The sequence below is a fragment of the Macrotis lagotis genome, chromosome X, assembly GCF_037893015.1.
Source record: "Macrotis lagotis isolate mMagLag1 chromosome X, bilby.v1.9.chrom.fasta, whole genome shotgun sequence".
Taxonomy (NCBI): Eukaryota; Metazoa; Chordata; class Mammalia; order Peramelemorphia; family Peramelidae; genus Macrotis; species Macrotis lagotis.
In genome coordinates, this window is record NC_133666.1 from 530763468 (window position 1) to 530789723 (window position 26256).

Below are 26256 nucleotides of genomic sequence, written 5' to 3' on the forward strand. Positions count from 1 at the left end.
GTTGGTTTTACATGCCAAATTTTTAGCCCATTCTACTGGTCATGTTTTTCCTACTTCGTTATTTTTCCTTAAGGTTTACTATCATCACATTGTAGCTTATTTTTAATGTAAATCAAATGCACCTTTTCGCTATGAACTCTTTTTTAAAAGAAAAAAAATCTCCCTGTCAAAACTGAAAGAGACAGTCTCATAGATTAAGGAAGATTCTTTGGAGATGATATAATATGTAAACCCACTCATTTTACAGATATCAAGGACAAAGAGATATGTGATGTATCCAAACTCACACAGGAAGTTAAATGATGGAACCCTTCAACTCCATTTTTCTCCACCTCCAATTCCATTGTTGAGTCATATGGGTCCTTTAGGTAGTTTTCAACTTTTCAGGACTCCATTTGGGGTTTTCTTGGCAGAGATACTGGAATGCCTAACCATTTTCTTCTCCAACTTATGTTATAGAGGAGAAACTGAGGCAAACACAGTTAAATGACTTTGCCCAGGACCACATGGTTAAGTGTCTGAGAACAAATTTGAACTCAGGAAGATCAGTTTTCTTGATTGCAGGCCAAGCTACTGTAGTAGTATAATGTTCCTCTAGTTTTTTTTTAAGCTTTTAAGTTCAACTTCTAGAGGGATATCTCTGAAGTTTATGGTATGAGAAGTGAATCTCAAACTAATTCACATTTTATTGCTAAACAGTCTTCCACTCCCATCAAGTGTATTGACCATACTGTCCAATTTGTCTTAAGACTTAATTCCATACAATGAAACTACCAAATAAATACTTCATGAAATAAAAGAGAATAACAACAAAATTCACGTGGGGAAATAAAATAAAGACTTTCAAGAGTTAAACTTTTTTTTTAAGAAGAAAGGAAAGAGGGGTGGCTAGGTAGGCTTCAGACACTTAATTACCTAGTTGTGTGGCCTTGGGCAAGCCACTTAACCCTATTTGTCTTGCAAAAAAAACCTTAAAAAAAAAGGAAGAATTCTCAGATGCCAAATTATATTGTAAATGGATAATTATTCAATCTCATACCGATTAACAAATGAGAAAAAGTAGTTCAATACTTCATAGCTAAGAAAATTCCAGATATTAGAATCTCAAGTTTAACAGACTCAGGAAGACAAACTACTATGAATGAACTATACCATTATCATTCCTAATGAATAAACTAGATAAATGAAAAGTCACATTACAAAAAAATTAGGTGACTGGAAGGTTCTAATTCTAACCACAGATAAACCAAAAGATTATAAGACCTTAATTACATAAAAATGTAGTCTTTTTGGTCTACCAAAGTCAGGTATGTTTGAAATCAATTCAGAATATGAGCAAATCTTCATGTTACATATTTCTCATAAGCCAGACATAAAAATTAATAGGAAACATAAAGGTGTAAGATTAAGAGCCATTCCCCAAAAGAAGTAAAGATATGAAAAGTTTTTAAAAGAAAATATACTTCTAAGAAAAAAAAAAAGAAAATATACTCCAGAAAGGGAAGTAGTTTATGACCAAAGAAGAGGTAGAGAACATTATAAAAGACAATTTTGATTTCTTTAAATTGAAAAGTTTTCGCACAAACAAAAACAATGCAACCAAGATTAAAAGGAATGCAATAAATTAGGAAAACAGTTTTCATAAATAGTCCTTCTGGAAAATGACACTTTTCTAAAATATAGAGAATTGAGTCAAACTTATAAGAAAACATGTCATTCCCAATTGATAGTTATCAAAGGCAAGTCTCAGATGAAGGAATTAAAGTTATCTATAATTATATGAAAAATTGCTCTAAATATTGACTAGGGAAATGCAAATGAAAACAACTCTTGAGTTATCAGCTCACACCTATCAGATCTGGGTCAATATCACTTAAAAGGAAAATGTTCAGTGTTGAAGGGGACGTGGGAAAACTGGGACACCAATGCACTGTGGTAGAGTTGTTAATTATTGCCTGAAGTGCAATAAAACTGTCCATTCACTCCCTTTGATTCAGCAATACCACTACTAGGCTGTATCCCGAAGAGATAAGGAAAAAGGGTAAAAAAAAAACCTACAAGGACAAAATATTTCACAGCACCTCTTTTCATTGTAGCAAAGAATTAGAAATTGAGGGATGTCCATCAATTGGGAAATGACTGAACAAACTGTGTTTTATGTGATGAGACACTATTGTTCTATAAGAAATCATGATGGATGGGATTTCAGAAAAGCCTGGATTTAGAAGGACTGATGAGTAGAACAAGAAGAACATTATATAAATTAACAACATTGGGTGATGATCAACTATGATAGATTTGTTCATTTCTGCAATACAATAACCAAAGACAATTCTAAAAGACTTGTGATGGAAAATACCATCCATAATGCACAGAAGCAACTATCAAATTTAATACAAAACAAAGCTAAAACTATCCTCAATTTTTTAAAGTTATCTTATGTATTATGTCATTTTTCTCTTTCCAATCTTTTCCCCTTCTGTTTAGATTTGATTCTTCTTTCACAACATCATTAATATTTATTTTTAGCATAATTACACATGTAGAGCCTATATTAGATAGCTTTCTGTCAGGGGTAGGAGCGAGGGGAAGAGAGAAAAATTTAAAACTCAAAATCTTGTCAAAAAAATGATTGCTTGCATGTTGTTGGGAAAACAAATAAATTATTCAAAATCACTGATAATCACAGAAATGCAAAATTATTGCATCCCTAATATTATCACCTTACATTTATCAAATTAGCAAAGATGTTAAAAGAGGTGGAAATTTTGGAGCAATAGTTATTACTAATTTTATATCCATCATCTATCTGTGAACTTGTGAGAGTTGGTTCAATCATCCAAGAAAGGATAACAAAAAATTGACTGAACTGTTGCTATATACTCCTATTGTTAAAACCTACAAAGTGTACTGACAAATTTAAAAAGTGGCAAGTTACATTAAGTTACACTTGAACTATCAGGCGATTCAATTTCATAAAGGATCTTAATATATTTTTGAGTAAAGATTGAGAAAGATCTCAATACTTATGGAAACAGATGTTATCGCCCACTACAACAGATTCAAGTAGGAACAAAGGAAGCCAGAAGAAACCAGAAAGATTTCAAAGTCCGGGTCAAGAACCATAGGGAAGGGGCGGCTAGGTGACTCAGTGGATAAAGCCCCGGCCCTGGAATCAGGAGTACCTGAGTTCAAATCCAACCTCAGACACTTAATAATTACCTAGCTGTGTGGCCTTGGGCAAGCCACTTAACTTCATTTGCCTTGCAAAAAAAACTAAAAAAAAAAACACACCAAAAAAAAAAACCCCCAACTGATTAACTAAAAACATCAACTTCACTTAAAGAAGCAACATGTGAAAATGTGGTTTGAATATGAGGACCACAGGTAAAGACAGAGAAATGGCAGGTTTCTTTCCAGATACAGAGTATAACTAACAAAGAAAAGTTTTAAGAAAACAAAAATCAGAAGGGCTCTAAACTTTAAAAAAAAAAAAGGGAGAATGAAGTAAAACTGTTAAGCTAGATAAAACAGTGCTATCAGAATGAGCTATATGAAGAACTACAGTTGAGACATTCATGTGTTCATAGGAGATAAAATTCCAAGAAAAGGAGACAATAGGAAACATTGGTCTCACAAAAGCCTGAAGTTTAGGGAACAAACAGGAGGAAGGAGATCTGATTAAAAAGAACCAAATCATAACTCTCACCTTAGATCTGGCAGGATTAAAACACAGTGCTGAAATACACACACACACACACACACACACACACACACACACACACACATATATGCTCATATAGTCAAAAGAAACATTATAGGTAAAAGGGGCTAGGTAGGAATATCTTGGTTAGTATTGTACATATAAAATATGTATTCATATGAGGAAATCCAGAAGGTGGAAGGAGAGAAACATGAAGGTCAAGGGAGTGAGAAATACATGTCATTACAATATATTTCAAATCTTCCAGATAGAAATAAGATTATATATATATATATATATATATATATATCAGCTTTGAAAGCATGCCTCAAACATAGAACACAAACATCATATAAGAGTAATGAGAGTATTTAATTATCCAAACTGTGGCTTTCTCTTTTAAAGATTAAACAGCTAATAACTTTTTGTGTTTATACTTTCATCCTGAAAAAAAAAAAGGAATCAAGAAAATGAAATGCTATCCTTGATTTGATTCTTCCTAACATGAAGGAAATTGTTGCTTTGGATAGGCAGAGTCTTAAAAAAAACCTTGTAGAATTTCTTGTTTATCAATGCAGTTTTTAATAAATTGAACCACTGTTTCTCAGCCCCAAAAAACCACAAAACTCTTAGGCTGAGAAATAAATTCTACAAGATCAAGAAAAAGACCTTCATATATAAAAGAAACACAGTAACATAAAAATATTTTGCGCCCAACAGAAAATAGAGATGAGAATGGAATGATGTGTTCTGAAAAGCAATTGAGTTCAAGAAGCACACACAGTGATGCATTTAACCTTGGCAAATCTGAGCCTAACCATTAATTTTTTCTAAAATTTTTTTTCTAGAAAATTAGACCTAAAGATATGTTTTTCTTTTCAAACACCAAAGAAAAAGAAATATAAGTAGGGTAAACAGCAAAATATCGAAAGAAATAACAAGAGATTTCTTTCTCAATGTGCATCAAGAGACATGGGTGCAGGGGCAGCTAGGTGGTGCAGTGGATAGAGCACCAGCCCTAGAGTCAGGAGTACTTGAGTTCAAATCCTGCCTCAGACACTTAATAATTACCTAGCTGTGTGACCTTGGGCAAGTCACTTAACCCCATTGCCTTAAATTTTAAAAAAAGTAACAAAAAAGAGAGACATGAGGGAAAAGTAGAAGTCAAATGGAAGTAATGATTCAGAAACAAAAATGAATGAATTATCATAGACTAAAAAGTCAACATTCTGCTTATCTGTGAATCTATTTTCTTTGTGGTTCTTAAAAAAAAAGTTATGGGGATTCTATCTCTAGGACAAAAATGATATATGGATAGCTAAATCACTAACAACCAAAACAGAGAAGAAAATTGTAGAGCCATATCCCTAATAAAAAATTGAAACAAATATTTTAAATAAAACTATTAGCAAGGCAAAGATTATCAAGTAACAGCCTGTCATTATTAATAATTTTCTTTTATTGGGCTGATTTAATATTGGAAAATTATGGATAAAACTGACCACGATAAGAACAAAAAAATCATGATTTTTTTCAGTAAGGAAAAAACTTGACACTAAACAACACTCCATGATAAAAATGAAAAATAAACAAAATTTTCTTAATTGGATAAATAGCTATCTAAAAATATTTGTTATTTATAACAGCAACTAGAAGCATTTCCATTAAGATCAGGGCTAAAGCAAGGATTTTCAGTATCACATTAGTATTCAAAGAATACCAGGAATATAATCTATAACAATCACAAAAAGAAATCTGAGGGAACAGAAAACAAAATCAATTTTTGTGGACAGGATAGTTTAATTAAAGAATACTAGACAGTCAAGTAAAAAACTAATTAAAACAATACCTATAACAAATTTGCAGGATATAAGCTATATCCACGTAAATCAATATTTTGGTATAGTGCCAACAAAAATCCAGCAACAAAAGTACAAAGAAATAAATTACAGTTAAAATGACTAGAGGGAGGTAAGATGGTAGTTTAGAAGTGTGTGGTTTTTTTTTAAAATTTATTTATTCTTATTTTTGTACAAATGATTTTTTATACATTACTAAAATATTCTTGCTTAAGAGTAAACATAATACCCCCGCCCCCAAAAAATATAGACCTGCATGAGCAATAAAGAGAAAAAAATTAAAATTAAAAATAATAATAATAGGCACAACCAGGTGGAGCAGTGGATGGAGCACTGATCCTGGAGCCAGGAGCACCCGAGCCCAAATCCAGTCCCAGACACCCAACAATCACCCACCTGTGGCAAGACACCTGGGCAAGACACCCCAACTCCACTGCCCAGCAAAACAACCAAAAAACCCCCAAAATAATAATAATAATGATGATGATGATGATGATAGTAGGGGCAGCCAGGTGGCACAGCGGACAGAGTACTGGCCCTGGAGCCAGGAGCACCTGGGTCCAAATCCGGCCACAGACACCCAACAATCACCAAGCTGTGCGGCCCCAGGCAAGCCACCCAGCCCCATTTGCCCTGAAAACCCCCATCCAGAAAAAATAATAATAAAAATGTGCTTCAGTCTGTGTTCCAACACCAACAACGGTCACAGGTGGATCACATTCTTTATGATAAGTCCATCACAAAAGCTACTTCCATATTTTTCCACTGTTGCCAGTGCTGATCACAACTCCCTCCATTCGTACTTCCCCACTACCATATACTATATATATTTTCTCTTCTTTCACTCTGTCCCTCTTCTTAAATGTGCTGTAGTGAGCTGAGTGGCGCAGCAGACAGATTCCTGGCCCTGGGGCCAAGAGGCCCTGTGCTCACATATCACCCCTTAGGCCCAGCATCCACCCAGCCCCTATGGTCCTGGACAGGCCATCCAATTCTAGCCCCTTGCAAGAAGTAAAAAAGAAAATGTGTTATATCTGACCACTCTCCCTCCCACGGTCCACCCTCTCCTCCATCACCTACACCCCCCCTTCTCTCTTTCTTACTCTAGATGTCTATACTCCATTTCCTCTCCTAGTCACCTCTGATGAGAGCAAAGATTCCCTCATTCCCCCTTGCCTTCCCCCCTTCCATATTATTGCAATAGCTCACTGTAATAAAAAAAACTTATTATATGAAATATCTTAGCCTATTTCACCTCTCCTTTTTCTTTCTCCCATTACATTTCCCTTTTAGTCACTGACTCCATTTTTACACTATATTATATCTTCAAATTCAATTCTCTCCTGTGTTTCATCTATAAAAGCTCCTTCTACCTGCTCTATTAAATGAGATGGTTCATATGAGTATTATCAGTATCGTTTTTCTATGCGGGAATACATGTAGTTCATCATCAAGGCCCTCATATTTTCCCCTTCTCCTCCACTCTCTATGCTTCACCTGAGTCCTGTATTTGAAGATCAAACTTTCTGTTCAGCTCTGGCCATTTCAACAGGAACATTTGAAATTTCCCTGGTTCACTGAAAGTCCATATTTTCCCCTGGAAGACGTTCAGTTTTCCTGGGTAGTTGATTCTCAGTTGCATTCCAAACTCTTTTACGTTCCAGAATATTATATTCCAAGCCCTGCGAGCTTTTAATGTACTTACTAAATCCTGTGTGATCCTGACTGCAGCTCCACGATATTTGAATTGTGTCCTTCTGGCTGCTTGTAATATTTTCTCTTTGACTTGGGAATTCTGGAATTTGGTTATAATATTCCTGGGGGTTGTTTTTTTTTGGGGGGGGAATCTCTCTCTTGGGGAGATTGGTGGATTCTCTCAATTTCTATTTTGCCCTCTGCTTCTAGTATATCTGGGCAATTTTCCTGTAGGAATTCTTTGAAAATGATGTCAAGGCTGTTTTCCTGACCATGACTTTCAGGTAGCCCAATAATTTTTAAATTATCTTTCCTAAATCTGTTTTCCAGATCAGTTTTGTCTTCAATGAGATGTTTCACATTTTCTCCTAATTTTTTCATTCTTTTGGTTTTGAAGTATTGTGTCCTGACTTCTTGTAAAGTCAGAAGCTTCCTTTAGCTCCATTCTAGATCTGAAGGATTTGTTTTCCTCAGAGAGCTTTCTTATCTTTTTTTTCCATCTGTCCAATTTTGCTTTTTAAAGCATTCTTCCCCTCAGTAACTTTTTGAACTATTTTATCCATTTGATCTAAGCTGGTTTTTAATACGTTGTTTTCCTCAGCATTTTTTTTGGATCTCCTTGACTAAGCTGCTGACTTCTTATTCATGTTTTTCCTGCATCTCTCTCATTTCTTTTCCCAATTTGTCTTCTATCTCCCTCACTTGATTTTAAAAATCTTTTTTGAGCTCTGTCATAGCCTGAGCCCAATTTCTGTTTTTCTCGGAGTCTTTAGATGCAGGAACTTGTACTTCCGTTATCTTCAGATTGAGTGTTTTGATCCTTCTTGGGATCAGAGACAAAGTATTTCTCAATGGTGTTTCTGTTTTTTCTCTGCTTACTCATTTCTCCAGCCTCTGCCTGGTTTGGGGGTGCTTCCTAAGCTTTTGAGTATTATTGGGACACCCCTTCCCACAAGGATCTCCCTGTATGAAGCTCTGTCTTTCCTCCTGGTCTGTGAATGACCACAAGCACATCCCTCTGCCAAGGGGTTGGCAGGGAGGGCTGCTGTTCTTTGGGGGTCCGAGACTGCAATCAGAATCTGAATGTGGTCAAAGCCCCAGAATCCTGTTCAGGTACAGAGGACTGACCTCAGTAGTCTCTCTCCTCTCCCCTTACCTAGGCTGAGCACTCAAGCCTGAGCGCTCCTGCTTACCAGCTCCGCCTGCTTTGGGTTCCTGGATCTGGGCTGCTGTGGCCAGGCTGCTCACTGGGTGCCCTGAGGGCTGGGCTTCACTTGCTCTGGCAGAGGTCCCTCGCTGATCTTCCAAGTTGTATCTGGTGCTCCCCGGGGTATAGGTCAGGAAAACTGCCCCTGCTGCCATGAGCCATGGCTCCCAGCACCCTGGGGCTGCCTCTGGGAGGCTGAAGTTCCTTCAGTCTGGTGGCTGCCCCTCTAACCCCATGGAGCGGAGCCTTTCTGCTCTTTTCCAGGGCTGGAGAACTGCCTCACAGGATCCTTCTGTGGTTTCTGTCTCTTGAAGATTTAGTTAGAGTCCTTATTTTATAAGTTTAGAGAGAGAGAGAGAGAGAGAGAGAGAGAGAGAGAGAAAGGAAGAAATTAAGGGACAGGATCTTGAAAGCTATTTATGGACTAAAGCCATATGGTGCATCTCAACTACTCAGTGCTGCTGATGGATCCACATTGATTAACAATAGGGACTTGATCCTAGAGAGCTGAACTGAATACTTCCACAATGTTCTTAACAGACTATCAATCAATGCAGAAGCCATTGACCACTTACCTCAAGTTGAAGTCAATCTGTCCCTAGCTGAAATTCCAAATGAAGAAGAGATTTTGAATGCCATTAGGCTACTTTTAAGTGGCAAAGCACCTAGTACTGATTCTATTCCAGACCTACAAGGTGGGAGGGGTCCATTGCTCATCCAAAAACTGACTGAAATTTTCCAGCTTATATGGCATTATCCCCAAAAAATTCAAGGATACCTTCATTGTCCATCTCTCTAAAGGTAAAAGGAATAGATTGTCCTGTGACAATCACAGAAGTATTACTCTTTTAGTCATTGTTGGCAAACTTCATGCCAGAGTCCTCAATAGGCTGATCCTTCACCTGGAAGTTGGTCACCTTCCCGAGAGCCAGTGTGGCTTCAGAAAGAGTAGAAGAACAGACATGGTGTTTGCTGTCTGAAAACTCCAGGAAAAATGTCAGAAACAGAAGGCTGTATTCAAAATTTGTATATCTGAGCAAGGGTTTATGGAAAATTATGTCAAAATATGGTTGTCTGGAGAAGTTCATCAGTATTGTACAGCAATTCCATGACGGCATACATGCCTGGGTTCTGGATAGTGAGTGATGCTCTCAAGATTTCCCCATCACCAATGGAGGAAAACAAGGCTATGTCCTTGTTCCCATACTTTTTAGCATGATGTTTTCAGCCATGTTATCAAATGCCTTCCCTGAGAATGAACATGGCCTCAAGGTCAGCTTGGCAAATTCTTCAACTTGAAAAGACTACAAGTCAAGACCAAAGTGGAGAGAGTGCTGGTGTATAATCTTCTGTTTACAGATGACTGCATTCAATGCAGCCTTTGAAGTTGAGATGGAACAAAGTATGGATCGACTCTCTGATGCTTGTGCTAATTTTAGTCTAACAACAGGTGCTCCATCAGCCTGCACCACACCATCCATATGTGGAACCATCGATTTCAGCAAATAGAGAAGCTTTAAGGACTGTGGATAAGTTCATTTACCTTGGCGGTGTCCTTTCCAGGGAGGTACACATTGACAATTGTGAGACTGTCACTGGCATTGCTAGAGCTAGCTCAGTATTTGGAGGCTCCAAAAAGAAAGTGTGGGAGAGAAGAGGTATTAAGACTTGACTACTAAACTGAAGGTCTACAGAGCTGTGATGCTGACCTCATTGCTATATGCCTGTGAAACCTGGACAGTCTACCAGGGCCATGTCAGGAAACTGAATCATTTCTATTTAAATTGACTTAGGAAGATTCTGAAGATCACCTGACAGGAGAAGATACCAGACAATGGAGTCCTTTCTCAAGCTAAACTGCCCAGTATTCCAACATTACTATAGGGAGTGCAACTACAACAGATCAGACACGTTAGAATGCCAGATGTGCACTTGTCAAAAAAAAAAAAAAAACTATTAAAACTATTCTATGGAGAACTCACACAGGGCAAGTGTTCACAAGGGAGTAAGAAGAAGCTATACCGAGGCACCCTGAAGGTATCATTGACAAACTTTAGAATTGACTGTAGAGCATGGGAGACGCTGGCACAAAACTGCCCAGTGTAGTGTACCTTCATCAGTGAGGGGGTTACAGTCCATGAGGAAGGCAGACTTGAAGTAGCTCAAGGGAAACATGACATACATAAGTTTAAAATACCCACCCCAGATGTTCTTGAGTCTAACCTGTGATAGAGTATTCCAAACTCATATTGGTCTGATCAGCCACAATCACTGTAATTTGTCTCAAACATAGTGATGTCAATTTTGGTCTTCTTAGATAATGAAGGACAAGGACCAACCAACTCAATACCCCCAAAAGAAAAAGCTGCAGGATCAACCCAAATCTTTACTCAATCTTTGATGAACATGTGAAGATGTTAACTTGAGTGAATACTCACAAACTGAGAAATATATATATGATAGAGCACTCTTGTGCTGTAAGAAGGAAATGACATTTAGAGACACCAAAAAGTCTTATCTGAACTTATAGAGTTAGGAGAACCAGAAGAACAGTTTATTCAATGACAATATGGTAAATACAAACAACTCTGAAAGAATAAGGGGCTTTGAACAGCATAATGACCTATTAACAAACCACAATTTCAGAGGACATATGATGAAACATGCTGTACAGAGGGGAAGAATTCAAAAATATAAAAATGAGAGGTATTTTTTGGGTCCATGGCCAATGCAGAATTTTTCTAATCTGACTTTACATAAAATGGAAAAAGAACTACCATCTAATACTCAGGAATATAGTGGCTTTTTAAACTCTAATCTCACTCCAAAATTGCCCCCTTTTTTTCTTCTTTGAGTCTCACCCCTGCAAGAAAAGGTTAAAAAGCATGGAAGTACAAACTCTAGGAAAAAAAAACACAGGAGAGTTAATTAGAAAAGAATTAATTAGCCACTTCCAAATGTATTAACATTTTATTTAACACAAAAAATAATGAGACCATCTCCACCCCCCATCTATATGGGTAAAATAATTATGAGATTCAAGATGATTCTCTTTTCCTATTTCCACACAGGTGACACTGAAGAGTACTGATCATTTTTTATAACCTTCAACAAGTTATTTAACCTCCTCTCCCTAGGCTTCAGGACCATCTGTATAATTAAAATAAACTTTACTACCTACCTCACTTGATGGTCATGAAAAATCAAAAGTGACAGTATATGTAAAAGTATAATATAAATGCTAATTATTGTAATTGTAGTTCTAGGAAAAGTTACTCTAAACATGGAAAGTGACTAAGGGGTAAAGCTGAATTTGATAAGATGCAGAAAAATGGAAACAGGGTTTTCTCCCAAGTGGGCTATTTTCTGCCTCTCTCCCTTTAAGTCTGATTTCAGTGAGGTACAAAGAATTTTAACATGTTAAAGCCTGTTGAAATCATGGAAAAGATTTTCCTTTTTCTCTATGAATGTGATGAATAAGGAACTGTTGGTATTTATTAGAGCTAAATTCCTTCATGTAAATGTATTCTCAGATAGATTTGCATTCTTTTAAGCTAAAATTTTCCCAAAAATAATCAATGTGTACTTAATATGGTATATTCAAATAAAATACATTCCATTTCAATACATTTTATTTAGAACTTTTAAGTAGGAAAATTTTAAAACTTTCAACAATTTCCTACATTTCATTCATTAAATAATATCCTCTTCCTGATGCCAACTTGCTACTTATATTTCAACCTCTGAACATAATGATTCCCATATCAATCATCCTGTACACATGATTTTTTCCTACTACTTCCTCCCAAATCCTTATGCTTACTCAGTTCTTACCCAGATCCCACATCCTAGTTCATTTTGTTATATCACCCTTTTGGGGGTGTAGGGGGTAGGGGGAGAAAAAGCAGAGAACCCCATTCAAATGTCTTGCAATCCTTTCCTTTCATCTTTAACTTCTTTTCAACTTAAACAATGTTTTCCATAAGTACATCACTTTGTTTTAAGACCACTACTTTCAAGTCCTAAAGGGGTGATATACTCCAAATGTTACTTCTAGGGCACTAGTCTTACCACCATCTTCATTAACAACTCAAGTCCATTAAACTCAACTTGTGTCACCCCACTTTCATTCTAGTTACCATACAACATATTTCTTAGGGATGTATTCCTTGTAATCATTACAACATACCATCCTAACTTTATATCAACAAATCAACAAGCATTTATTTATTAGTAAGTATTTACTATGTCAATACTCCAACAACTTGCTTCCCAAGTCCCACCCCGCCCCAATAACCACAAATGGCTCTACCTCAGACTACACTGTCTTAGATATGCAACATAAGATTCCTAAACTAAACTGGAATTCTGCTTTGATCATAACCTAAAAAACCTTTCTATTTCTTCCTCAATGACCATAACTTTTCTATTTATCTTCACCATATCCTTTCCAATTCATCCTCATTCTGACAGTACATCTGTCCGCTATTAACTTCCCTTGCTTTCATACCATACCTACTCTGTTGTACCATTTTAATTAGTATTATTAATAATTGCTAACATTTGTATAACTTTTTTTAAGGTCTGCAAACTGCCTCACGTGCTTTCTTATTTTTTCCTCAAAATAACCCTGCAATACTAATATTATTTTTGCCACATTTTACAGATAAGAAAACTGAGGTTTAAAAGGGTAGTGATATGCCCAGAGTTCATAAGCTAGTAAGAGTCTAAGATAGAATTTGAACTCAGGTCTTCCAGACTCCTCATTCAACTAGAATTTAGTTTTTCACAACCTAACTTTCTAGCCTTACTATTCATTATTCTCCTTCACAAACTCCCTAAGTCAAGCCAAACTGGCTCTCTTACTGTTCTTCACATCTCCCTTCTCCATAATGGCTAGTACCCAGTCCTGAAAAGCATTCTCTCTTCCCTTTTGCTCTTGGAATTCCTTATTTTCCTTTAAAGTTCAGTTCAAATGTCAACTTTGATATGAGGCTTTTTCTGGTCTCCTCCACAAAAAAATTTAAAAATCAACTTCTATTGATGTATATTGTTTCCCCTTATGGAAATATAAACTCTTTAAGGGGCTGAGATATTATTGTTTATATATTCCCAAATTACTTTAATAAATGCTTGACTGATTCACCATCTCCTCCTTTTGGATCCTCTCCCTAATCCTGGCTTTGAAGACACCATGCTCCCCTAGTTTCCCTCACTTCTTTAGTTACTCCTATCTCTTTGTCCTCTTTCTTGAGCCTTTAAGAAGGTTCTATCCTTAGCTATCTTCTCTTCCTCTCTTGACAATTTCAATCATTCTATAGCCAAGTGACCTTTCCCTTTCTCTTCTTTGTCTGGCTGAGCTCCTACCCATTCATTAAAGTCTCACTCAAATGCCATCTCCTCTGGGAAGTCTCCTTTTAATATCTCCTACCACAATCTTTTCCCCATTAAAGCTTACATTACACTTTGTAATATATCTCTCTCTTTTATGTACCATTAATATAGTTTTTGATTATTTATTATTTTTTGCACACACACACACACACACACATATATATATATATATATATATATATGAAATAACTCATTACTGATATGAGTCATTCCCAAATCAGCTCTCTATGTGGTCATACTACCAACTCATCAGTGTAAAGCTCAAATTAATATAGAACTAGAATAAGACTAAGACCCTGGATGCAATTTTAAAAAATCACTGCTCTAACTTGCACTATCTAAACAAATTATTGTGACCAGAATATTGATATCAACTATAACGATTTCATACATAAAGTTTTATCTCTGTAAATCGATTGCAATGAAGAGACAAAAAGAAGGCCAAGAAATTGCCTTAACTAAGATGTCAAGTATTTACTGGCTAAAAGGGCAAATAAAAAAGAAAAGACCAACCACATTTAAGAAAACAAACTCATTTGTAAAATCTTATAGAAGGCTAGTGAAATATTGCCAACATTAGTCAAAGAACAACAAGAAAAAAGTAGAAGAAAATACCCTTTCAAAGAAAGCTTAGAAACAGACCTTATTGAACAGAGTATTTAAGGATGAAAACAGGAGGACAAAATAGCTGAAAGATGGACTGTATTGGTAAAGATTTTTATAACAAACTCTTCACCATGAAGGGGTAAGTATAGCCACTACCAATGGACTAACATTTAAGTCTCAATTGTGACTAACAATGAAATGGAACTTAAGGGGGAAAAAATAGACCGGGCTAGTTCGAGTATAAATAGAGGAGTGCCAAGAAGACAATTTTGAAGGAGCTAAGAATCAATGTATTTGAAAGAAAGGTGAATGCCAAAGGCTAAGAAAAACAATAACAATAATAATAATAACCACCCCCACAGGGGTGGCTAGGTGGCACAGTGGATAGAGCACTGGCCTTGGAGTCAGGAGTACCTGAGTTCAAACCCGACCTCAGACACTTAATAATTACCTAGCCATGCGGCCTTGGGCAAGCCACTTAACCCCACTGCCTTACAAAAACTAAAAACTAAAAACTAAAAACTAATAATAACAACCCCCCCAACCTTGTTACAAGAGACAAGACTTGTTACAAGAGACTAAATTACTGACTGTCTACATTCTCCTCTCTCCAAAATTTTTATGAGTAATCGCCACAAAATCATCCTTGATGATAGAAGGAAACACAATGGTTTTGGCAAACTATATTTTTTAGTAGACCATATCTTAATAATCACACTCATGATGAAAAGCATATAGAATCAAGATCCCATGGTACTTAATTTTTATTGACTATTAAAGAAAGCACTGCTTGGATACAGCAAAATACTGCCTCACACAAAGCAGTCTATCCAATGAAGCATTTCCATTAGATTTTAAGAGTCCTTGAAAGCTGTAAAACAAAGGCTTTCCTCTGTTCCACAAGCCTATTTATTAATAATAAGGGTTATATAAAGCAAGACATTAGAAAGATGTATGTTCACCCAAGAATCTGCCACTTTCATGAAGAACGTCTATAGCACACAGTCAACTGGAAGATGGCAAAATCTTCTACAAAGATTTTATTTACAGATATTCTGCCAAATGAAATAAACACAGGAACAATGCAAAGCATTGATGTGAGGCTGAATTGAAATGTATCTTAGTCAGCATGGGTGGTTCAGTGGTAGAATTCTCACCTGCCACGCGGGAGGCCGCGGTTCGATTCCCGGCCCATGCAGACGCATCCTTTGGGACAGCTAGGTGGCGCAGTGGATAAAGCACTGGCCCTGGAGTCAGGAGTACCTGGGTTCAAATCCGGTCTTAGACACTTAATAATTACCTAGCTGTGTGGCCTTGGGCAAGCCACTTAACCCCATCTGCCTTGCAAAAAAAAAAAACCTAAAAAAAAAAGAAATGTATCTTAAGTTCTCCAAACTTTAAATTGCTCTACATATCATAAAATGAGAAAGAGGTGTGCCCATGATCATATATCTAATTCACATCCCAGGTATTAATGTAAGCTCCCAGAAAAGGAACTGTGGCCTTTCTAAACATTTCTTCTCTCCAAGTCTCCAGTAGTGTTTTGTATAGAGCATGTGTTTAGTAAATGATGTTCGAAGAAATGAATTTAATTTCAAGAAAAATCCATAGATGAAGAGTCAGAGATATAATCTACTTTGATGCATTCATTACTCAGGTCAAAAATTCCCAAGTTTTAAAGCTTCTGGAACTTAAGGGAAGAGAAGGTCTAAAAGTTCCAGTACAAAATTCTGGAGTCTTATTAAAAAAATTTTTTTTCCTCAAAAAGATGTTTTTTTTATTCAATTTCCCTTGACAAAAAGAACAAATGTTGAATCTTCATTATTTGTTCTCATCATCCAAATATGTATTGTGGTTTTTTTCAGCTTCAGGTCTTCTTTCTAACAGTCACTCATTTTCAAGCAGCCCAATACATCTACTTTTCAGCACCACAGCTGCTAGAACAAGACTGACCAGATAAATTCAAAAATGCTGCTGCAAAAAGGCTGAATCCCGACTTTGCTCCGATCACTGCCCAGTTTCTCTTGTTCAGTATATGTCATATCTCAAAGGCTATGGCTATTAAATGAGTTATGACCAAGGAAGAACAATCAGCACCTTAGACATTGGGTTCTACTGGCTAATTCTTTCAAGATGAACAAAAGGAAAAAGTTTAAACACTACATTAGAATACTTCTTATTCAAACTGGGTTTTGGTTAGTGTCTTAACAAAGGCCTGATGGATTAATTAAAGCTTCAAGACTTTAAAAACACAACAAACTATTTGAAAAGTTAAGAAAGTGCATACATAAGAGACCAAGACAATAGAACTAGGTCAAATATTTTTCATTGTATTCTTTTAAAAATAGTAAATAAAAAGTTGATCAGTATTTTCACAGCAGACACTAAAAACTTGCAAGAATTCTAAAAAGTCTTTTCTATGAAACAAATGGAAATCTATGGGCAAAAAAGATAAAAAGACAAAAGAAAAAACTTTGCAGAACATTTGATGATCCTTTCCATTATCATCAGTTCAGAAATAATTCCTTTTCTCCAACTCAGCCACAAATTTTTATGGAACTTTTAAAAATTAACTTAATTCTATTCAATCAACATATATTAATTAAGCACCATCTTAGGATTAAGATGAGGAGGATAGACAAAAAAAAAATTACTACTAAAGTTATGTGACGGCAAGAGTCTCTTAGTTGCCTGAGGTGAAGAAAAAAAATCAATATGGAGAGTCTCAACTCTGTTGGTCTGGAGGAACCATTAATGCCATTTGGGATCTAAAATGTCACACTTCATGTATACTTTTGAAGTTAAAGAAGATTCTCAGAGTAGCAAAGAATGTCTATTCACTTCGAAGAAAGGAAAAGCTACTAATACCATAATTATATTTTGCAAGAAAAAAAGTTCATATTTTTTAGGAATACTATATAACATATGTCATTTTATCTGCACTGGTTCCTTTTCCCAGAGCTCTTCTAATTACAATGCAAGAAAAAAAAAAGTAAGGAAAAAGTAAAGGAAAAAGAGAGAATGTACTTTTCAAGATCATAGGAAGGGAATTTTTGTAACCAAGCAAGAAAAAGAGATACAAAAGATGAGATAAATAGTTCCGATATGAAATAAAAATTCTTTTGCACAAACAAAATCAATGCAGCTAAGACAGAGAAATTGTATTTTGGCAAAAAATTTTTGTAGCACCTATCTTTTGCATAATATAAAAATATAACATATGACAGTCATTTTAAATCCCAATTTCAATTCTGACCATCATCTCCTTTCAGATGCCATTGGAGACCGGCCAGTGAATTCAAGTGTTTTGGAAATGATTGTGCTTCCAGGACAGAGTCTGCTGCCATCTTCCTGAAAATCAACCTCTGTGAAGTGGTAGTGCTGGCAAATGCTCCTGAAGATGGTACAGCAATAACTACTGAAGAGCAAGAAAACAAAGTTTTTGCATCAGTCATTGATGCTGTTAAATAACAGAAAGAATTGATGAATAGATCTGTAGAAATGACATTAAAAGATATTACTCTGTGCTTTGCTATATAGTACCTTTTAAGTCCATCTATCTGATTTACAGCTGAGATCCTTCCTGTTTCCTCCCATTAGAGTATGAGCTCCTTGAGAGCAGATCTTTCTCTGCTTTTTTATTTTTATACACAGAATTTATGCACATTGCTTTTCATATAGTAAGCATTTAATAAATGCTTCATTCATTTCCCTAGATGCTAAGTGCTTAAAAAAATATGAACAGTTCTCAAAAGCATTAATTGTCAGTCATTATGAAAATAAGACTGCTGCCAAGTGGGAACCAAAAAAGCAGGAAACCTTTCCCCCAACTTTACTTCAAATCGCCCTTTTCCCCTCCTTCAGGAGAGGAAACTCAGGACCCTATTTCAACCTGACCCTGGGACTCAATTGTCCTCTTCCCAAGAGACATAGGCCAGACTCATTTATCTTCAACCAACCTGCCAGGTAACAGGTGAACATGGGCGATCATTCTTTGGATGACTAGGAAAACATTAGGTCTTTTAAGTACCTATTTACTGGGTTAACAAAGAAAGGCAAAAGATAGGTCCTACTCAAGAAACTGACGGTCAACTATGTATAAGCAAGGGTAAATTAAGAAAAAAAAGATCAATAAAAGGAAGAGTCTCAGTAACAAAAGGATTTGGGAAAAGGTTTTTAGAGAGGGTGGGATTTTACCTGCATCTTGAAGGAAGTCAGAGAAGCCAGGAAGCAGAGATAAGGGGTAAAATTCCTGGCAAGAGAGAAAGTAAGTGAAAATGCCTGTACTCTCCTGAGACTTATTAAGGAAAATGCCATCCATATTCAGAGAAAATTTATGGATTCTAAATGCAAAGCAAACTACACTAAGTTCACTTTTGAAAATTTCTTTGGTTTTTATTTCCTTTCTCACGTTTTCCCCCTTAGTTCTAATTCTTCTTTCACAACATGATTAATATGGAAACACGTTAAATGTGATTGCACATTTACAACCTATATCAGATTGCTTGCTGCCATGGAACTGGGGGGGGAAAATGTTTGGAGTTATTAAAAAAAATTTTTTAATGCCTGTACTCTTTGAGAAACAACAAAGGCCAGTATTACTGGATAACAGTACACATGGGAGTGAAATAAAGTCAAAGAAGACTGTAAGGGAAGTTAAGGGACCAGGTTATTAAGGGCTTCACTTAAGAGGATTTTCTGTTTAATCTTGAAGGTAATCATGAGTCACTGGAGTTTACACAACTGGAGCAAAGGGAAAGAAGGAGTTATACCTCCTCTTAAGGAAGACAAATTTGTTAAGTGGAGGATGGAAAAGAGTGGGGAGTGACTTAGGGCAAGAGAAGGCTAGCAAGAGTTCAGAGGTGATGGCAGTATCAAAGGAAAAGTGGAGGCATGAAATGTTGTGAAGGTGAGGTCATCAGGACTTGGCAACAGATTGGACATGAAGGATGTCCTAGGATGATAGTTAGGTTTCAAGTCTAGGTAACTGGGAGGATGGTGGTACCCTGGACAGTGAAGGGGAAATTAAGAAGAAAGGGCTAAGGATTGGGGAGAGTGGAAGTGATAAATACAGGTTGACTTTTAAATGTCTTTGTATGAAACATGCAGTTTGACATGTCCAATGGTCAGCTAGAAATGTGAGACTGCAGTTAGGAGGTTAAGCTAGATAACCATATTTAAGAAAGAGATAATTGATGAGATGTCCAAATGTAATTGAAGAGGGATGCCACCTCTATTTCCTCTACCAGGAAAGAGTCCTATGAGGAATCCACTAATAGTGGGTTTTCACCAACTGAAATTCTGATAAGATGATGAGTCTTAAAGATCAATGGACTTTCATGTTCTTATCTGTTCTTATCAGACCCCTGGACTTTGTTGCCATCAGCCCGGCCAATGCTTTAAGAACCTTGGGGTCATGCCATATTCCTCCCTCTCAACTTCCCTATCAAATCTTAAAGAGTTTTCCTAGCTTTGTTTAGCACATAAACAACTTTCAAATGTTTTTCATTAATTCAAGTAATAAATAACATGGTTTTATCTCAAACCCCAATAACTAGCAAGCATAGAAATGGTTGAAAGGCTGCAAAAAAGGCATGCTAATATACTGTCATTGAAACTGTCCATTGGCTCACCACTTACTATGTCCCAGATTCTGAGCTATTTATTTTACAGATATTATCTGATTTAATCCTCACAAAAATCCTGAGGTGGGTGCTATTATGATCCCCATTTTACAAATGAGTAAACTATTTATACCATGTGTAAATCAATTATGCTGAAAGAGATAAATACCCATATCCTTTTGCACTAGAAATCCTAATAAGGAACATAAACTACCAAGATCCAATAAAGAATAGCCTCAGTTATACAAATATATTCACAGCCACACTTTTTTTTGTGGCAATTTAATTCAATAAACATTTATTAAGCTCCCACCGTGCGAATAAGCCCAAAAACATGGAGTAGAAACCAAGCAAAGTTACTCATGGAAAAAGTTCAGACACCTGGAAAGTTCTAATTTAAAGCCTTTAAACCCTTTAATATGAAGGAAGTCTTTAGGAAGAGTTCATTGTTCCAGACCCCAATCCTTTAATAAGCCGTGAGAGGAAATGGAAGGCTACAAAGAAATGGAAATCAACTACTCGCTCCTAGGGAATAGCTAAAAAATTGTTGTATATGAAGGTACAAATCATTATCCTACTCTTTTAAAAAATGATTATGAATTCAAAAAAACAAAGGAGATCAACTAATTCAGTCAAGTAAACAAATCTAGGAAAACAATACCCAATGAGTAAAATAATGTAAATGGAAAAAATTAAAGGGAAATTGAAGTTTGGATATGTTAATGACCAAAAAATTTGGCCTAGGAGAGCTGAAAAAATGTATTTCACTCCCTTCACTGCTGAGGTTGGGTGGGGGTGGGGAGGCTAAGGGACTATCTCCATGAAATATTGGAATATTGGAATGCTTTATCATATTCTGACAATGAGTTGTAAAAGGATGGCTCACTGGGTAGGGAGAGTGGTAGGAATATACTCAGAGATGGATATGCAATAAAAAAAATATTAACTTTTAAACAATTCAATGGGATAAGCTATTAGCCTGCCTGGTGGGGCAATGTGCTAATTTTGCTATGCCTTTAAGGGATCTTATAGATGCTATCATTAGAATCTTTAACTTTCTAAAATTACATACCAAATTCTAACAAATTTAGAAACTGAATTTTCTTTCATGAACACACCTAGGGTTTTTGACTAAGCTACTAAAAAACAAAGTAATTCTTATTGTATTTAGAATCACATTAAAAGAAATAATAATCTGAGATTAAAATAGTCCCACAAGGAATAGAAACAGATCAAAGATTGTTTTAAGAAATAAAGTCATTGATTGATTTAGTGTCTAGCCAAGAGTTAGTTGGGGGTTGGGGGCTGAGAAAGTTCTTGGGTTTTAGACCACTCCCTCCTCTTCTTTTAATAGTCTGGTGAAATCCATGAGCCCCACCTCAGAGTGTTTTTAAATGAACAAAATAAAATACATAGATTACAAGGGAAATCAAATATTCAGAACTATGACCAACATAGCAACTAATCATGACTTGAATGAATTGATGAAGTAAGCCTTCCTACTCTTGGAGTGGAAGCTTAAGATGTGAAACAAGACATCTGGTTAGACGTTAGCGATGTGTGTGTTTTTTTTTTAATTCCTTCTGTTAACCTAGTTATATACCTCTTTGGGGGCAAAGAAGGCTTCTGTTGGAGATGGAACATTTATTGGGCAGAATATCAACTCTGGTAGAATCCAAGTTCCTCGAGGGCAGGAACTATTTCTATTCTTGTCTTTGTATCTCTAGCAATTGGAAGGATGGCATTTAATGGGAAAAAAAAAAAGAAAAGTTAAGATGTCCTGTAAGGCCAAATAGTTTTTAGGCTGGTTAGGAATGGGGAACATATGTCCAGTGGAAGAAATAGCTTATATAACAAAGACATGAAGTAGAAGGGTGTGGAAATAATGATTAATTTGGACCAATTAGAAAATTTAAAATTTCTAAGAGAAATTTTTTTAAATGGCTCATGTTAAGCCAAATTAAGGAAGCATGAATTATGCTGATTAGCTGCATTATTTTTTATGTAAAAACTGTTCTTAAAAAATTCACTTGATACTATAATAAATAAGTCATTAATAATAAATAAGTCATTAATAAGTCTTTTATTCTGTTGACTTAAAAACTTCAGTTTATCTCACAATCCAAGGTATGGGATTCAAAGTTAATCAAGTATTAATGTAGAGTTCAGGAATACTAAGAATTATAGTAATGTGAGAGGAACTAGGTAGGAGTCTTGAAAGTCAGGTTACATTTCAGATTTGATAAAAAGTAGTGACAGTAAGAAAGTTACATTTGGAAAAGATTACTGTAGTACTTCTAAAGAGAATGGAAGAAAGAAGGCATTAGGAACAGGTAGCAGACCAGCCAGTCTAGTAGGCTGCTGTAACAAGTCAGGTGTGAAGTACTGAACCTGGCTTAAGATGGTAGCAGCATAAACGTTTTTCTAAAAACGTTAATTTTTTTTCTTCTAAAAGAAAAAAACAGCAGCACTTGGTTGTGAAAGGTGGAAAGAAGCTGAAATTGGTTCTGCAATTGCATATACCTAAGAACTAACAGAATTTCAATGGCACAAGAAACAAGAAAAGTTTACTTAATTTAAGCTAAGGAACTTCAAGAAGGAAAGATTTGAGCACCCAATTTAACCTATTTTAAGAATGAAATATTAACAAAATATAACGTCCTGCATATATACAAGTAGCAATACAGAAGTGGAAAAAGTAGGAAGAAGAGAACTGGCTGGAAACGACCCTTCTTAAGTTATTCCCAATTGTGGCTACTAAAACAAGGAGAGTAGATAAGGATGGGTTTATGAAGAAAGACTATGGCAGAAAGGACTAAGAGGAGGAAAATATCGCCAACCGAAGAAGTCATACCTGTAAATAAAAATTTATTTTATTTACAAAAATACAGTTCACTGTTCCAATTATGGGTGATAATAATAGCAAAAGTAAATGCAGAGATGCTTAGAAGACTTCTGATCTCTCTAATCATCCTTTTTGACTCCGTCTCTCTATTGATTAGGGTCAAAAGAACTGGGATCAAGAGGTAAGCAGAAGCTAGAGTTCTAACAGAAAAGTGAAGTACAAACACTCGAGGGCACCACAAGGAAAGACTAATCCCTTTGGAGCAATTGCTACTTTGCATTTTCAAGGTTCATAGAAGCCAATTCTTTACTGTTCAACATGGGTCAATGTGGTTAGTAAAACAGTAGAAAGAAAGACTAGCAGTGCTCTTAGGCAAATCAATTAACCTTTGCTTCTGTTTCTTCATAAATGCAAGTGCTAAAAAACAACAGCAGTAGTGGTTTGCATGTTTTTTTCTCATAAGAAACTTCTAAATTTTACAACTGAAGAGGTAAAAAGATAACCCAAGTCCAATCCTTCCACTTCACATAAACCATAGAAAGAAAATAAAGTTAAGAGAGTAAAGGTCACAGTTAACAAGGAATAGAGCAGTGATTAGAATTTAAGACTCCCAACTTCTCCTAATCACATACATGTTAAATCATGGATTACTTCCGTATTCCAATAAATATTTTAAACCACTAATCAGTGAACAAGTTAGGTGTATCAAAAAACTTGCAATGTCCTATGTCAGTAATGAAAAACAGAACTCAGTTAAACCTAGTTTGGGGACGGCTAGGTGGCCCAGTGGATAGAGCAACAGTTCCTGGAGTCAGGAGTACCCGAGTTCAAATTTGACCTCAGACACTTAATATTACCTAGCTGTGGGGCCTTGGGCAAGCCAATCAACCCTGGTTGCCTGGCAAAATTAATTAATTAAAAAAGAAACTAGTTTTGACAAAATTAGAATCAAAACAAGCAATCTCAATAATTTTAGCTTCTTAAAAGGAAAAATATTTTAATGCAAACTGTCCAAAGATGATTACAAAGAATAAAAGTAAATCAAGTAAAACATTTCTATAAATTTAAGGAAAATATGCATTGGCATCAGGAAAAAAACTACATATGAAGAATTTTCCCATGGTATCTCCAACAATTCATAAAACAGAAAAGCATTTAAAATTAGGGGACCCATAAAGCATTTCAATAATAATTTCCAAAAGCAAAGAATAACACTTGTTTGGCTTTATTGCCTCACCATCAATACCAGGTCACCAAGGCACCAGCAGCTTTCTGCTTTTCTTTAAATAATCTCAACTATACAAATCTCAGAAGAGATGCAGGTACTGCTTGGTTAACATGCAGATTATCCAGAGACCCAGGATCTTCCAATCTTAGTGACTTACATTTGAACTACGGATAAAAATCTTGAAATAGTATTGTGCTCCAATTCTTGGTAAAGGATATCTTCTGTGGGGAGAAAAGATGGGAACTTTTCTCCCCAAAGTGAATGAAGATTTAAATGGCACTTAAGTTTTCATTCTTTTTCTTTAAAAAAATCTCATTCTCCCATAATTTTTCATCTTACACTTTTACTTTCCTTTCATTTTTATAAACTAGAGATAGAATACTTCATTCTTAAATTTTATTTTCATTCTGAACTTATCTGGTGAACTTTTCCCAATTTTTTTCACAATAGAACAATCATTAAAATGAACGTTTATCAAGTGGGCTATCTCAAGTACCCTGTCCCCTAAAATATTAATTTTGAACTTCTCAAGGATCTTTTTTAAATTTAATGGACAAATTTCTTCTTGTATGACATGGAATTTTAAGGTTGGTGACTTTCATTCAGGGGGAGAAGGGAGATTGAGTGGTTATTTTTAAAGCAATCGAGGGACATGAGGGTTCCTAATAGATTCAAAGTTGAAGGGAACCTTCCAGTCTCCCTAGCAATCGCTGCACAAATTTTTTTCCAGAACCCCAGAGACAACCCCAGGTCATCTGGCTCCTGGTTGAACATGTCCTGAGGAAAAGCTCACTACTTTTAAGGAAAGAACAAGTTCCATTGTTGGACAGCTCTAATTGTTAGAAGTTCCTTACATGAAGCTGAAATTTATCTCCATACAAATTCTAACTACTTTTAAGCTAACTGGAAAACAAAAAATGCATTGACTTTTATCTAACAACCGTCCAAATATTTGAAGACAGCTATCATGTCAGTAAGTTGGTATCATAGTTAAAATGATACACTTCAAAAAGATCTAGGTTTGAGTTTTGTTTCAGACATTGAACGAATCACTTAAACACCGCCAGTACTTTAGTGTGGAGGACTAAGTGAAATAACATATGTAAAGTACCTTGCAAATCTGAAGCCACTTCATAAATGTTAGTTATCATTACTTAACACATCCCCATTTCCTCTACCATCCCTCCTAAGAGCGATACCATTTCAAGACCTTTTACCACTATGGTTACCCTCCCTTTGAGTTTGTTCACGTCACTCTAGAAATTGAGTACTTCACCAAACTGGATGAAAACATTCTAAGTGATGTCCCCAAAACACAGGCTACAATCGAACCACTATATTGCTTGATCTGGACGTTCTATTTCTATTCACGAAAGACAAACATACCCGTTACTTCAGAAACAGCAGTAAACCTGATAAAAGTATAAAAGGAATGCCTAACTTTAGAAAAGAAGACTGGGGCATGAGATGAAGCTACTTCAGCTCTATTAATATACGAGTGAACATATTTTAGACCGTCGATTTGGAAAAATCATTTATAGGAGATGCAAGTTCTTCTAACTATGGATCGTTAATCCAATTACTGTGGGAAAAGTGGTTCCTGGATAACTAAGGAACTTGAAACAGAAGAATAACAGAACTAGTACGAGGTCTCCCGAAGCACCATCACACCAAAATTAAAGAAAGCGTAAGCCGTTATCTCTAAAATCAAGAAGTGAGTGGAAGCAGAGCGGGAGGCTCCAGCGGGCTTCGGAGCTCGGGCCATTCCCTAGGACCTCAAGGCTCAGAGATGCTTCGAGGCTTCCAAATTCGACTTCCCCGGCGGCCCTCCTGCTCTTGGTGCTACTTTCTGCACTTTAACGCCGCTTTGCTTTCCGTTAAAATCCTGCTCGCCCCGCTGTCCTGCTGCCCGCGGGGAGCCCCAGAAGTGCGGCGGGGCCGGGGCCGGGGCCGGGGCGGCTCCTCGGGGCCCGGGGCCTCGCTCGGCCGGGCGCGCGGGGAACTTTCTCCCGGGCCCCCCCCAGCCGCGGCTCCGGGCCCGGCACGCCCGGGCCCGGGGGAGGCCGCCCTCGCCCGCTCGCCGCCAAGCGCACAA

General features: G+C 36.4%; 1 protein-coding gene and 1 non-coding gene across 5 annotated transcripts in view; one reads left to right on the plus strand and one right to left on the minus strand.

The window, feature by feature from the left end:
• The window catches only part of CDYL (chromodomain Y like), a 165409-nt gene that overhangs the window by 138802 nt on the left and 351 nt on the right, over positions 1 to 26256 (minus strand). The window contains exons 1-2 of one of the 4 annotated variants that reach the window (XM_074208488.1): positions 17721 to 26052; positions 15622 to 15823 (exon numbers count right to left, since the gene is read on the minus strand). The exons of 2 other annotated variants lie outside the window; for them this stretch is intronic. The gene's annotated coding sequence lies outside the window, so the exon portion shown is untranslated. One more of the 4 variants, XM_074208491.1, reaches the window with a different exon arrangement.
• Positions 15592 to 15662, plus strand: TRNAG-GCC (transfer RNA glycine (anticodon GCC)). Its single transcript has one exon. It is a non-coding gene; the product is annotated as a tRNA-Gly (tRNA).